General features: G+C 36.1%; 1 long non-coding RNA gene across 1 annotated transcript in view; it reads right to left on the bottom strand.

The window, feature by feature from the left end:
• Positions 1-14,988, bottom strand: part of LOC129491358 (uncharacterized) — a 175,194-nt gene extending 160,206 nt beyond the window's left edge. The window contains exons 1-4 of the long non-coding RNA XR_010114122.1: positions 14,896-14,988; positions 9,031-9,096; positions 8,244-8,296; positions 6,541-6,617 (exon numbers count right to left, since the gene is read on the bottom strand). This is a non-coding gene — a long non-coding RNA (uncharacterized lncRNA). The remainder of the gene's footprint in view (positions 1-6,540; positions 6,618-8,243; positions 8,297-9,030; positions 9,097-14,895) is intronic.
• Positions 14,989-15,743: the final 755 nt, after the last annotated feature.

Genomic DNA, 15,743 nt, shown 5'->3' with positions numbered 1-15,743 from the left:
TGCGGAGATCTGCACATACAATCCCATTTTGCTACTTGTAATATTATTTATATTTCCTGCAAATTGGACAATATACATTTGGTAAGCTAAACAAAGTTGATTCTAAAACAAAGAAATACTGGGCAAAAGAACTGGTAAGTGATTAGCAAAGTCAGGTCTACTTCCATCAAGCACACACAATATTTATAAGTCATGTACCGTGTGAGATTGCTAGAGTGGCTACAGGACCGCTGAGCAAGACTCATCTCATGCTTCTTGAAAAATGCCTCCCAATTTAAATGCTAAGAGAGTGGCTCTGTAAATGCACGTTACACTTTGGAAGCTCCCAATATTGTAGAGTAAAAACACAACACATTTGCATGCAAAATGCTTTATTCTCTCATTGTAATTTTCCAAATTTTTTATTTTTTATTTTTTATTTTTTTTGAGATGGAGTCTCGCTGTGTCAGCCAGGCACCCAGGCTGGAGTGCAGTGGCGCGATCTCGGCTCACTGCAAGCTCCACCTCCCAGACTCACGCCATTCTCCTGCCTCAGCCTCTCCGAGTAGCTGGGACTACAGGCGCCCGCCACTATGCCCAGCTAATTTTTTTTTTTTTTTTGTATTTTTAGTAGAGACGGGGTTTCACCGTGGTCTCAATCTCCTGACCTCGTGATCCACCCGCCTCAGCCTCCCAAAGTGCTGGGATTACAAGCGTGAGCCACCGCACCCGGCCAATTTTCCAAATTTTAAAATGTATTTTTTATTGGTATGAGTTGTCTCTATGATATGAGCAAATTACCTGTTTTTTTAGCTTACATTTTTGGAAGAGTGTTTTTTTGGTAGATTAACAGTATGAATTGAAAAAATGAAATATTATTTTCCAGGAACCATAGTCATTAGAAACTTCTAGAGGAAGAAAAAAATTCATGTAAATTGGTACTGTGCAACTCAGTAATTCTGAGAGCTTTAGTTCCTTCTTAGTAGAGAACGATTTTGTCTGTGTGTGAAATGATATGACTAAACACGGTGAGTTACTGAGAACTTAAAATTAAACTCCAAAGGCAGCTTCACTTATATCCAGTGAATGCCTAAGTAGTCCATCTTTTACTGCATCTTATTGTGTGCAATAATGTCATATTTTGATTATTATATTTCTTCTTTCTTTGTTTTTGTTTCTGGTCTTATAGAAGTATGGTATATCTCCTATGTCTTTTAAATCTCTGACCAGTAAGCACTTTCCTTTTCTGACTGTATAGAGGAGAGAGGAAACACTTTAGAAAGGACGCCAGACTCTTGCTTCTCAGAGACCAGCAGCATGGCATCATCTAGGAACTTTTTATAAAATCAGATTAATGGGCCCCTCCCCAAACATACTAAATCTCAAACTACTTTAAACAAGATCCCCAAGAGATGCAAACACAGATCAAAGTTTAAGAAGCATTGTCTTGAAGCACCTTTACTCCTCTCAGTTCTGGTATTTCCCCCCGCCCCAACTCCAACTATTCTTCCATTTAGAAAGAGAGGCAACTATGTGAACAATGGCCCATTTGCAAATAGACATGAAATAAAGGTAATTATATTAATCTACTCTGTGTTTATGACCTCCTTCATCATCTAGAAACATCCACCCTCAGGGTGGGCAGGATTTGAACTATTACAGAAAGACTATAAAGAAAAAGAGAAAGGGAAAGTTAATGCTCAACATATAGCATCCTAAGTGGAATGTTTTATGCTGTGAAAAGATAAAAGATTTTAAAATCCAAGCTTATTAAGAGAAATAATGTTTCTATCATCCCTTCCTTTCCCCCTTTTACTATATCACAAAGCAAGTGAATGTAGGACACAGGGTTTTTCATAGACTAGAGAAGATATCCATTCTAACTATTATGTAGGCCATGTTTTTTCTTATATTAGTTTTATTTTGAAATAATTTTATGTTTACAGAAAAGTTGTATAGATAATAGAGTTCCTGTATACCTTTCACCCAGCTTTGCCTAATGTTTATATTTTCTACAACCATGCCATCAAGTTAGAGATTAAAAACTTAACATTAGTACTATACTCAGACTGTATTCTCATATCCCAGCTTTTCTACTGTCCTTTTCTTTTCAGCCCAACTTATGAAACCATATTAAATTTAGTGCATTAATGTCCTCCAAGTTGTGATTGTTTCTTGTTCTCTCCTCGCCTTTCAGGACCTTAACTGTTCTAAAGAGAATTGGTTAGGTATTTTATAGACTGTCCCCATTTTGAGTTTGTTTAATGTTTTTTCATGATTAGACTATCCTTACAGCTTTGGCGGGAGAAAACAAGAGAGGTGATGTTAGGTCATGAATGTTTATCCTTGATGTATAAGAATAAACTCCGGAGGAAATAAAAAGCTTCTACTTCTGGACCCCAGAGATGGCAGGGAGAGAAAAGAGGCAGAAATAGGGCAAGCAAATAAGATGATCTTAGGGTTTTAGTTTTTATTCTCCTCTGCACACACACACCTTTTTGGGGTGGACCCTTATGGGAAGGGCAGCTTAGTAACAGCTAGATATGTATAGGGTTATCACAGGTCGTTGGGTTAGTGGCTCACTTTCCCAGATGCAGGCTCTGGGTGGTTGTGTGCTGGTAAATGTTTAACAACTGGCTGGGTGGTGGGGATGTAAGGGAGGGTGGAATGCTGATTTGTAATATTTGCCAATTTCCAAGATATAAATACTCCTATCATGGCTGATTTCAAGCTACCAAAGTGACGTCACCCAATGCAGAGTTGGGAAGAGCTATGTGGCAGTACACTGTTAAATATCATTATGTAGTATTTCCACCATACACAGACAATAAGCATAGATAGTACTAAAGTGTAAAACAACAAATAGGAAGTGATCAGTTGAGGGCATTATCTTTATTTTTAATATAATATATTTGATTATAAGTTTATATTGTTTAATTTTCAACAATGGCTGTGTTTAAAAACTGGCTCACAAAATTCCTGAAAATTTAAGAATCAGCTAAGGTACAAGCTGCCTCCAACATTCCACTGCTTCTAGAAGACTGACCATTTGGCTCAGCACCACATTCCATGTGACTCAGGAGGTACAGAGGTGACAGCAGAAGGTGGGTAGATATATTGGACTTAGAAAGCATCTGTCTCATCATGGCCTTTGTGTGGGAAGCAGGATCCACCAGGCTTCTTACTTCCCCACTGAGAGTGTTGGTGGACTGGCAGAGGACTAGGGGAAAAGAGGTCATGGGGCCTTTTTGATGCTTGGGGAAATGTTCAGAACTATGGCAGTAGCAGTAAGGGCAAGCACACAACATCTCAAAAGATCAGTTGGGTTCTAGTTATATTTCAGTGGTCCCAATTCCAGGGAGAAGATAAACTGAGCCTCTCTATATTAGAAACTATTGATTATTTAGAGGATAGTGCATGATCCAAGGGTGTCACAAGATTATAATAAGACCCCACTCATGTGCCCAGATCTATGTTGGGAATGAGATGGAAGAGGGAGGTAGAGAATCTAAGAAAGACTGTGCATTTTCCTATAAGAGACTGTGTCATCTATAACAATGTCACTCGAAGTGTGGTCCAAGGGCCAGTGCCAGTCCACAAACTGTTCCTGTTCGGGGTGAGATAAATACAGATGAAAGTTCATGTTTAGAAACTTCTATCATAAATTGACATTGCCATGACATTCTAGTATGTGATCAATGGGCTGATCTTGTTAAACAGGATATAACCAGTTCAGTTGTGTAGAACTGGCATGGTGAGTTGCTTGTAGCAAAAGCTGAATACTGGTCATGCGCAATAGGACTATGTATTTGGTACATGATTGGAAAAATCAATCAGTTTGAGGAGGATTAACCTAAGATACTTTTTAAATAATCACTTTTGGATATGAAATAAACTCTGAATAGTTTAATCAGAGGTTCTTAAAGTGTGGCCTGTGGACCAAAATGTCGGCATCACCTGGGAACTCATTAGAAATGCAAATTCTAGGGCTCCACCTCAGATGTGCTGAATCAGAAACCTTGAGGGCAGACCCAGTAATCTGTGCTTTAACAAGCCCTCCAGGTGACTGATGCATGTTTGCATGTTTGATTTTAAGAACTACTGGCTTCAATGTTGAAAGTGAAAGAAATATGTTCAAGCTAGAGGAGAATGAAACACTATTAATTAAGTGTCAATTATTCCTGCTAGACTGCAGAGCTGGAGCCCATGAAGATCAGACCAGGTAGAAAAAAGAAAGAAAACTAAATTTTCTTTGCACACTATATTTGAATGATATGCAAGTGGATGAGGCCAAGATCTGGAGTTGAACACTTAGTGGATGATCATTTTGGATTTTTCTCTACAAGCTTACTGCTACAAGCTTACTACTTGTGCCTCCACATTTCTTTCTTTCCTTTTTTTTTTTTTTTTTGAGACGGAGTTTCACTCTTGTTGCCCAAGCTGGAGTGCAAGGGTGTGATCTCGGCTCACCACAACCTCCGCCTCCCGGGTTCAAGCGATTCTCCTGCCTCAGCCTCCCGAGCAGCTGGGATTACAGGCATCCACCAGCATGGCAGACTAATTTTGTATTTTTAGTAGAGACGGGGTTTCTCCCTGTTGGTCAGGCTGGTCTTGAACTCCTGACCTCAGGTTATCCGCCCGCCTCGGCCTCCCAAAGTACTAGGATTACAGGTATGAGCCACCACACCTGGCAGGCTCCACATTTCTAAGCATAACCCATTTCCCAGCCCACATCAGCCTAGAAGTGGTAAAAATAGGGTCACAGTACTGGCAACATTAATTTCTCTAGCTTTATTCTTACCATACAATTGCTGGCTTGCTGGCTTTTCTCACATTCCCTACAAATACTACTACTATTAATAGTTCAGGAGGTCCCCTCTTGGCTAATTTGTGTCAGCCATCTTTCTCCCTCTCTGCCTGGGTTGCTCTCCATCCCTAGGTTGCGTCCTTCCCAGGCAAGGTTGATCTGGTTTTAGCTTAGTATCTGATCAACCTGGATGTTAGCCATATTACAGCCCAGAGGAAATTATTTCTGCTATTTGTGCTCCATTATTTACCGTGGGATGCCACAAGATCTTTTGAGACAAACTCTAATGTGCATACAAATCACTCAGGGCTCTTGTTAATGTGCAGATTCTGATTAAGTAGGTCTAGGATGCCTGAGTATCTGCATTTCTAACAAGCTCCCAGGTGAAGCCTACACTGCTAGTTTCTGGACAATATTTTGAGAAGCGAGGTTGACAGCAGTGATTTTTTTCTATTTTTATTAAGCCTTCTCCCCAGGTCTTGAACACAGGTGAAAGGGCAGAGTCTTAAGGTGACTAATTGTCCTGCTTTGACAAGGATTGTCCTGGAAATCCTATGATATGGGCTATCCCTCACTCTTGGGCAAACCAGGATGACTGGTCATTCTAGCCATCTGGATTGGTCATGCTAGCAATCTGAACAGCTCACCTCCTGCCTCTCCCCTCCATCTCCTTCCCAACTGACCGATGATATCCCTGTCTTGACTCTTTCCCCTTTAGGATAAATGTTTCCCTGCGGCTCTTCATTTTTCCTCCATGTAATGTGCTCTCCTTTGGCAGATTTGTATCCACCAGCCCTAAAGACATAGGTGTATTTGTAGCCAGTGCAGTTGGCTTAGTCCTTGGCATAGGCTTAGCTGCCCACTTTAAACCAATTTGGAAGGTTCCATTTAATGTTTCCCCACAGTTGGTCAGGACTGAAGGCTTACTTACTCCTCTCCTCCCTCTGCAGAAAGGTTGGGGCCATATTTGACAGTCTGCTCTCATTTTTTTTTCACATAAACATTCTCATCCTGCCTGGCCTCTGCAGACCAAGTGGGTTTCCCCAGTGCCTGGGAGCAATGCTTGTTCTGCTTTGCCTCTTAGGTAAGTATGGGGATATTATTTGGAAATAGGAAAAAACAAAATCTTCATCTCTGGAGCTTGGCAAACACAGTGTGTTTTCCAGTACTTCTAATTATCCTTTTAATGCTGAAGTCATAGATATTGTAGATACAACCTCCTGCCTCATCATCCTGGAAATACGGCTGTGATTATGTCCACCCACAGTTGAAAATCTTCATTAGCATTGAACTTACAGAAAAATAATTTCCAAACTCCCCACCTTAATACAAAGTCATGGTTCTCAAAACTTTGCTATGCATCAGAATGACTTAGAGAGAAACAGATTGCTGGGTCCCACCCTGAGTTTCAAATTCACAATTCTTTTTCCATTTCTAACAAGTTAACAGGTGGTATTGACACTGCTGGTCAACAGATCACATTGTGAGAACCACAGACCCATTCCAGCTAGCCACATTCACATCCCTAACATCTAGTTCTAGTGCATGCCTCCAAATAGAACCCCATATTCTCTGCTCATATTATGTGCTTTCCTACTCCATACCTTTGTTTAATTCATGTATTCACTTATAAATTCATTCATTCAACCAATAACTAATTATTTCACCAAACATTTTTTAAATACCAAAATGACTGGCTTTGTTAAGTGCCATCATGAAATTTATGGTACAAGGGAGAAAAGGAAAAAAGATACCCTTTTCATTTGCAGAGTACTTCTTCGTTTCCAAAGAGCTTCCACATCCAAGCTCCCATTTGATCTTCTCCAGAGTTCTGAAAGACCAACAAGGCAGGGATTATTCTACATCTCTCACAAGTGAAGAAGTTGAAGGCTAGAGGGGAGAAGTGGTTCATCCAAGGTAATGCCAACCTGTCTTTCCAATCCTGGGACAATGGTTTTTCTCTCAATTATACTACAGTTGTCCCTCCCCTCGGCATGCGCAGGGGATTGGTTCCAGGACACCCCACAGCATACCAAAATCCTGGTATACTCAAGTGGACCCTGCTGAATCCACGTAGAAGAAAAGTCGGTCCTCCCTATACATGGGTTTTGCATCCAGCAAATACCATATTTTTGATCCACTTCTGGATGACAAGAATCCACTATAAGTGGACCCATACAGTTCAAACTTGTGTTGTTCAAGGGTCAACTGTGCTTCAGTCATGACTCATTGTATTTCCTCTCTTCTTGCTTTGCAAACTATACCCATTCTTTAAAGCCCAAACACTACCTATTCCATGAAACCTTCCTGGTAACCCCAGTTAAAATGATTTTTCCTACTTAAAACTAGGACAGTGCTTTATTTTGTCTCTCTAATGGCATTAAAAAAAATCTCCCTTTCTAGATGCCAATATCCTTGAGAACGGAACAATACCTGACTCTCCTTTGTGTCTCCCATAGCACTCAGTTCTTAGTTCATAGTAGAAATTTGATAAAGCACTGAGAAATGAAGGATGAAGAGATGAGAATTTTGCCTGTTTTTAAGTTTACTCATAAGGTAATCAATGAAGGATATATGTAAAAATAAAAGTAGAGCTGTCTGTTATCTTTTTTCTTTCTACCTCCATAAATAGGGGTGGGAAGGACTAGCATTAATTGCTTGCTGGGTGCCAGGTGTTTTATGTTATGACATTTTTGCTCTCATAACCTAATAGACAAATAATAGATAAATACAATTGTTCTCATTTTCAAGCAGAGGTAGTGAAGCTCAGAATTGTTTAGAAATTTGCCCAAGTTCAGATACTGAACTCATGTTAGAGAGGGAACCAAATCGATTCCATGTAAACTCATGTGGCAAAGTGAATACATGAAATTGCTTCTAATTATACTATGACAGTAAGAAATTATCCAGTATTTTCCTATATAAAAAAGCAATTCATATGCACCAGTAATCTTGAGGTCATCTTTTAGTAACATTTTTTTCTCACCATTTTACCACTTTTTATTGATTCACCACTTGCTGGTTGAATCCTTTGATCCACTTTTTCGAGAAGGAAAATGAATTTCACTACTACCAGACTCTGGTTCTTCATGTGACCAGTTATTTCTGGTTGTGAAATGCTGTCCTGAGACTTGGATGGTAAATCTGTCTTAATAAGTACTATTGTGTCATAACAGAACTTTCCTGTTAGAAAAGAGTGTGGAAGGTTTGGGGTAAATCCTGGAATGGGTCGGGGGAGGCATAAATCCAGAAACGCCTTCATGAATAAGCCTGAGAGGAATAATAACTTCAGCAAAAATGAAAAACTCAAACATTAAAGCAATGTGTTAAACATTTGCCATATGAAAGAGCTGAGAATTATTAGGAAGTTTAACCAAAGGACTTTGCCAATGAATGTCAGATGGACTTAATTGAGGCAATTAAAACACAGACAGTATTAGTGAAATGGTGGACTCACCTACAAGGATTCACACGTGGGTTCTGCAGCTAACTTCTTACAAGAGCAGAGGCCTGCAATATCATGAAAACCAAATAGACACATTAAAGGCGATTGTTCTCACAAACGTATGAAATGCTAATTTGTATTCCTTCCTCTTACAGGTACTGCAATATCCTCCCTGGTAAAATCCTGTCAGTTCCATTGGTAGGGTTTGTTACAACGTCTTATATCACTAGCCATTAAGATAGCTAACCATAAGTCTTGGTAACCTAACAGATATATATATTCAATTTTCATGAAACAACTTCAAGTAATGAGGGAATTCAACCAAAAGTTTCCGAATTTTTTTTGGATCTGCCACGTGGAACAAAAAGTTTTAGAGCAAATTTCTAGGTTCTCTGGGGCACTTAATTCAAAAAAATCCCTGCATAGCAACTCTTCTATTTTTTAAAAAAACTTTCTATTGTTATTTAGCCTATCAGGTAAAAAGTCATGCATCAAGAGACAAGTGGAATTGGTGACATTGATAGATATTTTCTCTAATTCAGTATTGATAATGTTAATGTAATATTGCTTTCAATAGACAGTTTCAATCACGCATGTACATATGTTTAGAGATGCAACACAAACAGGGAGCCTGAGCTTACTGAAAGTTAAAGAACACACCAGGCGTTTGATTTTTGTCACTGCCTCTGGGAAAGAATTCAGAAGCAACTCTTCAGCCAATGGCAGGTAGGTTCCTAGAAACCTCATATTGGGGAATTCATAGTAAGGATGAATAAAGATCCACATACAGAAATGAAACTAATAGATGTGCCCATCTGAGGACCAGCTGGAGGGAACTGTCATTTTGCCTGGTCACCTAGGGGCTCTGAAACAATAAGCTTTCGTAGTAAAATAACAATAACAACAAAATAGCTTATGCTTGCATATTTTCCAAGTAACAGTGTTCTAAATAATTTAATCCTTACAATCATGTTATTAGGTAGTTACTACAATTGTCTTCATTTTACAGGATAAACTTAGAGACTTAGAAACAAAAGGTCAATAACTTGTCCCTGGTCACACATCTAATAAGAGATGACACAGGCAGTCTGAGCCCATGCTCTGATCCAATACATGCTACTACTTTTTAATATTTGGTTTTTAATATTGGCAACACACATTACTAAAAATGTGAGAAAATGAGAAAAGAAACTATTGTGCTACTAACCTCACATAACTGCCATTAACCTTTTGGGATATTTGCTTTCGATCATATTTATATGCATACATCACATCAGAAGTATTTGCCATGTCGCTAAAAGGGTTCAGAATGTTCACTTTTTAATACCTGCAAAATGTCACACAGACCAGGTATACTGTACTTATTTAGCGAATGTTAGCTATTTAGGTTGCTTCCAAAAGCCTAAATAAAGCAGGTTAAAGTGCATGTGAAACCAGGCAGCCTGGTTCAAATCCTTGCCCCTCTATGCACTAGCTATATAATCTTGAGCAAGTTACTTGACTTCTCAATGTTTCAGTTTTCTCATCTGTACAATGAGGATAGTAATGTTCACTAGCACCATAGATTGTTGTGAGGATTAACCTGCATTAATTGAAATAAAGTATTTAAACGTTGTCTGTAGATAGTTATTACTATCATAAGTCTGTAGTGAATATCTTCATACATGAGGCACTGTGGATTTAAAAACTTACTTCCTATGGTACATTCCCAGAGATAAGATTACTGGGTTAAAAGATATAAATATTTTTTGCTCAAATAATGAATTCACATTGTCAAAGTATTTCCAAAAAGTGGTATATAGGTTTACATGTCACCAGTTAAATGAGAGAAACCATTTTCCAATACAGCTTTTCTGACTTTGTTAGGTATTAACATCAAACTTTCTATTGCTCTTGTTTGTTCTTCAACAATTTCTAATCTGCTCTTATATCCAACTACTGAGTTTTTAATTTCAGTTAGTTTTTCAGTTCTGGAATTTCCATTTGATTCTTTATCACAGTTAATAGTAATCTGTTGAAATTTTCTATCTCCTTATATAATTTTTAAAAGTTAGCATAGATATTTTAAAATTTGTTAATCCTATATCTGGATCTCCTCTAGCTCTGTTTTCAGTCCTTTTATCTTGTCTTCTGGTATGCCTGGTAATTTTATTGAATGCCAGACATTGTGTATGAAAAATTGTAGAGATAATTTAGAACTCTGGAAGATCATCTCTTTTTTTTTTTTTTTTTTTTGAGATGGAGTCTTGCTCTGTTGCCCAGGCTGGAGTGCAGTGGCGCAATCTCGGCTCACTGCAAGCTCCGCCTCCCGGGTTCATGCCATTCTCCTGCCTCAGCCTCTCCGAGTAGCTGGGACTACAGGCGCCCGCCACCACGCCCGGCTAATTTTTTGTATTTTTTTTTAGTAGAGATGGGGTTTCACTGTGGTCTCAATCTCCTGACCTTGTGATCTGCCCGCCTCGGCCTCCCAAAGTGCTGGGATTACAAGCGTGAGCCACCGCGCCCGGCCGGATCATCTCTTCTTTAAGTGATGTTTTACTTTAGTTTCTGACAGGCAGTTAGGATCTCTCTTAAATTCTCTGCTCTCAAGCTCTCTCCACTGTGGAGCTCTCCAGTGCTTTTAAACAAACGTTGGTAGATTTTATTCAACTTTTCTATTTGTTCTACTTGTCCTTATAGGATGAGCTGATCTAAATGTAACAGCTGAAAGTGTTAAGTCCTTGACATCAATTTTAAATAGTTGATTAAACCTAAACATAACTCATTTTTTTTTGTTTCAGTGTATATTCATTTGATTATTATTAAGGCTGGATTTTTATGTGCTTGCAAATGTGTTATATTTCATATTTTATGAAATGTGATTTCATTCTTATCTCATATATTGATTAAGTATGAGTTTGTATGAGCTCTTGTGAAATAATCATATCAACTCTTTGTTATTATGTTCAAATAATTGCAATTGCACCTAGGCCACCCTTTGCTTGTTACATTGTTGTTTTAACATAATCAAGTGTTTAATATAATCAAATCTATTTTACTGTTCACTTTGCAATTTTGTTACAATGTTTTAAGCCTATAAAATAAAGTCTCATTAGACTTCCTAAGGTTTGAGTTTGCGTAATGTATTTTATGTATATAATGAGTGTAAAAGCTGATTTTTTTTCCAAACTGTTAGTCCATATATTGCAAAACATTTTCCCTCTCCTTTAATTTGTGGTCCAGCCATTATCAAATATTTCATTTTTATATATAATTTATTTGCCCACATGTTTGGCCTCATTAATATATTTATTTTGGTGCCAGTATGGTTTTAATTATTATAACTTTATTATATATTTTAATATTTGATGAGACTAGTCACTCATTCTTCTTCTTTCTAAAAATTGAACTTTGCTATTCTTGACTACTTTTTCTTCTAGATTTATAATAAAATCAAATTCCTCTCACCAGTACCTCAAAAAGTAAAAAATGAAAGGGAGATTGTTATTATATTTCCATTAAACTTGGGAAATAATTAACAATATAAAAATGTTATCCTTCACACTTGAAACCAGTTTGTGAATTTGTTTTTTATAGCTCTCTCTTTTAAAAGTTTATGTTTGAGTTAATGATTGCTTACATTTATACTGCTGATTTATGTTAATGTTTATATGTTTTAATATTTTACTAATTATTAAGTTTATTTATGTTTTCATTGACTACTTTGGGTTTTTAAACTATAAAAATATTTTTTCAATACATAATGTTGTATCTCTTTCTTCATTCTATGTAGCTTTTCTTTCCTTGGTATGTTTTATTACATTGATCAGACTTTTAAAAATACTATTAAATGATATTACTACGGCAAAACCATTATAACAACTTCCATCCCATCCTGTTTTAAATATGTACATTTTTAGTATTCTGAATTAATTTTGATATTAATAATTAGGATACAATATTTATTATTTTGAAAAATATTTTGTTTTTTCTATTTTCACCATTTTATCAGGAACAGATAGTTAATTTTCTCTTCTGCTCTCAAAAAACCTATTAAATTAATAATTTATTTCTTATTTAACCTACTGATACAAAGTATTTCACTTGTATAGCTCCTAAATTTGTAAACTTTTGTACTGCTTGTATATATATTATTTTGCTGTGGTAAGTAATACTGTATTTTTAACACAGAATGTATAAATTATTTTTTATTTGTAGTTATTTAATGCATAATCTTTCAGTACTATTATTCCTTCAGTAGAACGACATTATTAACAAGTATAAAATAGTCCCTTTTGTCATGTTTACTGTTTTGGAGTTTTTTTGCCAAAAATTCTGCCCTGTTTGATATTCATATTGTATTTTTTAGTTGGACGTGAACATGTTAGGCTGGAAAAAACTTTGCCATTAAAAAATAATTCTGTGTCCTTTTTCTTTAAGTATGACTTTTTTAAGCACCACCAAATCATTGACTTTCATTTTAATTTAATCTAAGGATCTTTCCATTTGAATAGGAAAACTTAAGCCATTTATACTTGTCATATTTTTTAAGCTTGATTGGACTTAAACTTTCTTCTCTTCAATAGTTCCTTGTTGTCTTTCCATTTTGTCTTTTGAATGGACTATGTTTGCTTTTTTATCTTTGATAATTATTTAGAAAATAGATACCCTGCTTTCAATTCTACTAGTGCCGACATTAAATTGTCTACAACTACACTTTTATATGCATTCTTATTTAATGACTTGAAAATAAAGCAACAATGCTGCTTCTTATAATGCTTTTATTTCCTTCCTGTCCTCTTTCCATATTGTGATCACTAGGTATAGATGCTTTATTTCTATATGTAATATAAACTTTTGCATCTAAATGTAAACTTATGCATCTAAATGTAAAACCTTCCAGGATTATTTTATTGAAAACATTGCTCCCTTAGTAAAAAATATCTAGCTATCAGCATCAATTCCCAATTCACTTTGATTTCACTATATTTCATTTATTTTGTCTTTGCCTTCAATGCTTAGTATTAATCTTTTTCATTGGAATTTCTTATTCCTGAGTTTTTATACTATCTCATCTCTCAGTGATCTGGACAATATTTCTCTGCAATTTTTAAGGAAAAGACATTCGGTTGTTATATTCTCTGATACCTGGAAGATTTTGTTATTCTGTTGCTTTTATGCATAAGTTGATAATTGGGTAGGCATAAAATGTTTTATAGAACAACACCATTTCTACATAAATAGCTGTAGTTCCAAATATACCATCGTGTTAAAACTAATACTAGCTGGTACAATGCAAATGATGTAGCTTAGTGCATCATTGTGGTTATCTCCAATTCCATTTGTAAAATATCAGGAAGTAGAAGTGATTGAACTCTCATACGGAAACAACCAGAGTTTCTAGTATACTTCAAACTTGTTTCTCTTAAAATTATGTGGACATTTACCTGTGTTCTTTAAAAAGTTCTTGTTCTATATAAGAAAGATGAAGGCAATCTACAAAAGTGTGTATGTTTTTCCTTCACATGTACTTTAAGAAATTTTCTTTGTCCCAGAAATTTAAAAATTTATTTACTTATGCCTTGCATTCCTTAATTTTGCTCAAAAGAAATCCTACAATGTCAGTGTAGTTGTTACATATGGAAAGTTTTATTTTATTATAACAAGTTTTTCCTTCTGATCCATCTGCTCTATTTTTAAAACACTCATTATTTTATTTATAAATTCAAGAAAAGAATGTTTATTTAACAATAATAGTATATACTATATGTTAAGCTATGTCTTTGGGGTTGGGTAACAACAAGATGTTTATTGCCATTAAGTAGCTTATATTCTAAATTAGAGCTCCATAATTTGTCATCTAATTACCTCTTATCCATTTAACTCTATTCATTTCCTTGGATGTTTATGAAGTTATGAAGTTTTTCCTCTATATATTTGATTTCTATTTCTGCAAAACGGAAGTTACGTCTAGTACATTTTTTTCATTTGGTCATGATCTATTTTTATTTTCACCTGTTCTTGTTTAATTAAAAACAATATAGTCTCTCCTACTATATTGTTATAATTACATTCCTAAGAACATTCATATTATCAAATTGGTATTATAAAAACAATTATTTCCAGAGGAAAGGGGGCTAGGGGCCAAAGAGTTTCAAATGCATAACAATAAAATAATTTTTACTACAATCTCAACAATAAATGTGTTTCTATATCTCTAAATGTTTTTTTAACTCAAATTACAACTAATGAGTTGGTCTACAAAAACAAATATATACAATTCTAAACATTATTGATCAAGTAATGGAACACCTACAATGTAAAATAAGATCAGATCTTAGACAAGAAGTTTCCAGGACCATAAAATAAATTACATCAGTTTGTGACTGCCCATGGTAAAGACTATAACAGTAATTGAGCAACTAGCCATTCGAACAAATGTATTCCCATTTTTTTTTTATGGAACAACTTCATTTCTACATGGACAGCTCTAGTTCTAAATATGCCATCATGTTAAAACTGATAATAGCTGGTAAAATGCAAATGATATATCCTAATGCATCAATGGTGTTATCTCCAATTTCATTTATAAAATCCTCAGGACGTAGAAGTGATTGGACTCTCATTTGAAAACAACCACAGTTTCTGGTACATTTCATGTACTCGGGGATATTAATTGCCCCACCTCCAAAAGCTGCAAGGAGACCCCACCAAGTGGGAACCCAAAAGGAAAAGAACCCATGCTTTCAGTGTGCTTCCATGAAATTCCCTTTTCCTGTAAGCTCACAGAGTCAGCTTCTGGCACTTACAACTAGAAAACAAAGGAGAAAACAGAAAAGATCAAAGAAAAAATGTCTGTGTGGTGCTAGCATATTTCAAGTCACCCATGCACTAGGCTCAAGAAGCCATCAGATGGGAAGTTTTTTATGTTTGTCCATTAAAATGCAGAAATAAAGTTCTGGCCAGGAGCAACTTTCACCCTGTTAGCAGAGGAAACTCTCAAGATATTTCAAGGTCAGCAATACAGAAGACCATATGATAGGGTTTGGCTGTGTCTCCACCCAAATCTCATCTTGAATTTTCACATGTTGTGGGAGGAACTTGGTAGGAGGGAATTGAATCACTGGGGCAAGTCTTTCCCATGCTGTTCTCGTGATAGTGAATAAGCCTCACAAAAAAGAGGAGTTCCCCTGCACAAGTTCTCTCTCTTTGCCTGCTGCCATCCATGCAAGACATGACTTGCTCCTCCTTGCCTTCTACCATAATTGTGAGGCTTCTCTAGCCACGTGGAACTTTAAGTTCAATTAAACCTCTTTCTTTTGTAAATTGCCCAGTCTCAGGTATGTCTTTATCAGCAGTGTGAAAACAAACTAATACACCATAGGACCATGTTAGCAAGCAAACTGGAATTGAAGAAGCAAACCCTCCATCCCTTCCAATAACTGACATATTCTTATTTCTTATATTTTTATTGTTGATAGTTTTTTTTTTTCCAGATGATTCTGAAGCTTTTAAAAAGTAATTCAGTAGAAG

Source organism: Symphalangus syndactylus, chromosome 10 (genome assembly GCF_028878055.3).
Source record: "Symphalangus syndactylus isolate Jambi chromosome 10, NHGRI_mSymSyn1-v2.1_pri, whole genome shotgun sequence".
In the NCBI taxonomy this organism is placed as follows: domain Eukaryota; kingdom Metazoa; phylum Chordata; class Mammalia; order Primates; family Hylobatidae; genus Symphalangus; species Symphalangus syndactylus.
The sequence above is the reverse complement of the archived record's forward strand: the minus strand, read 5'-3'. Positions and strand labels throughout refer to the sequence as shown.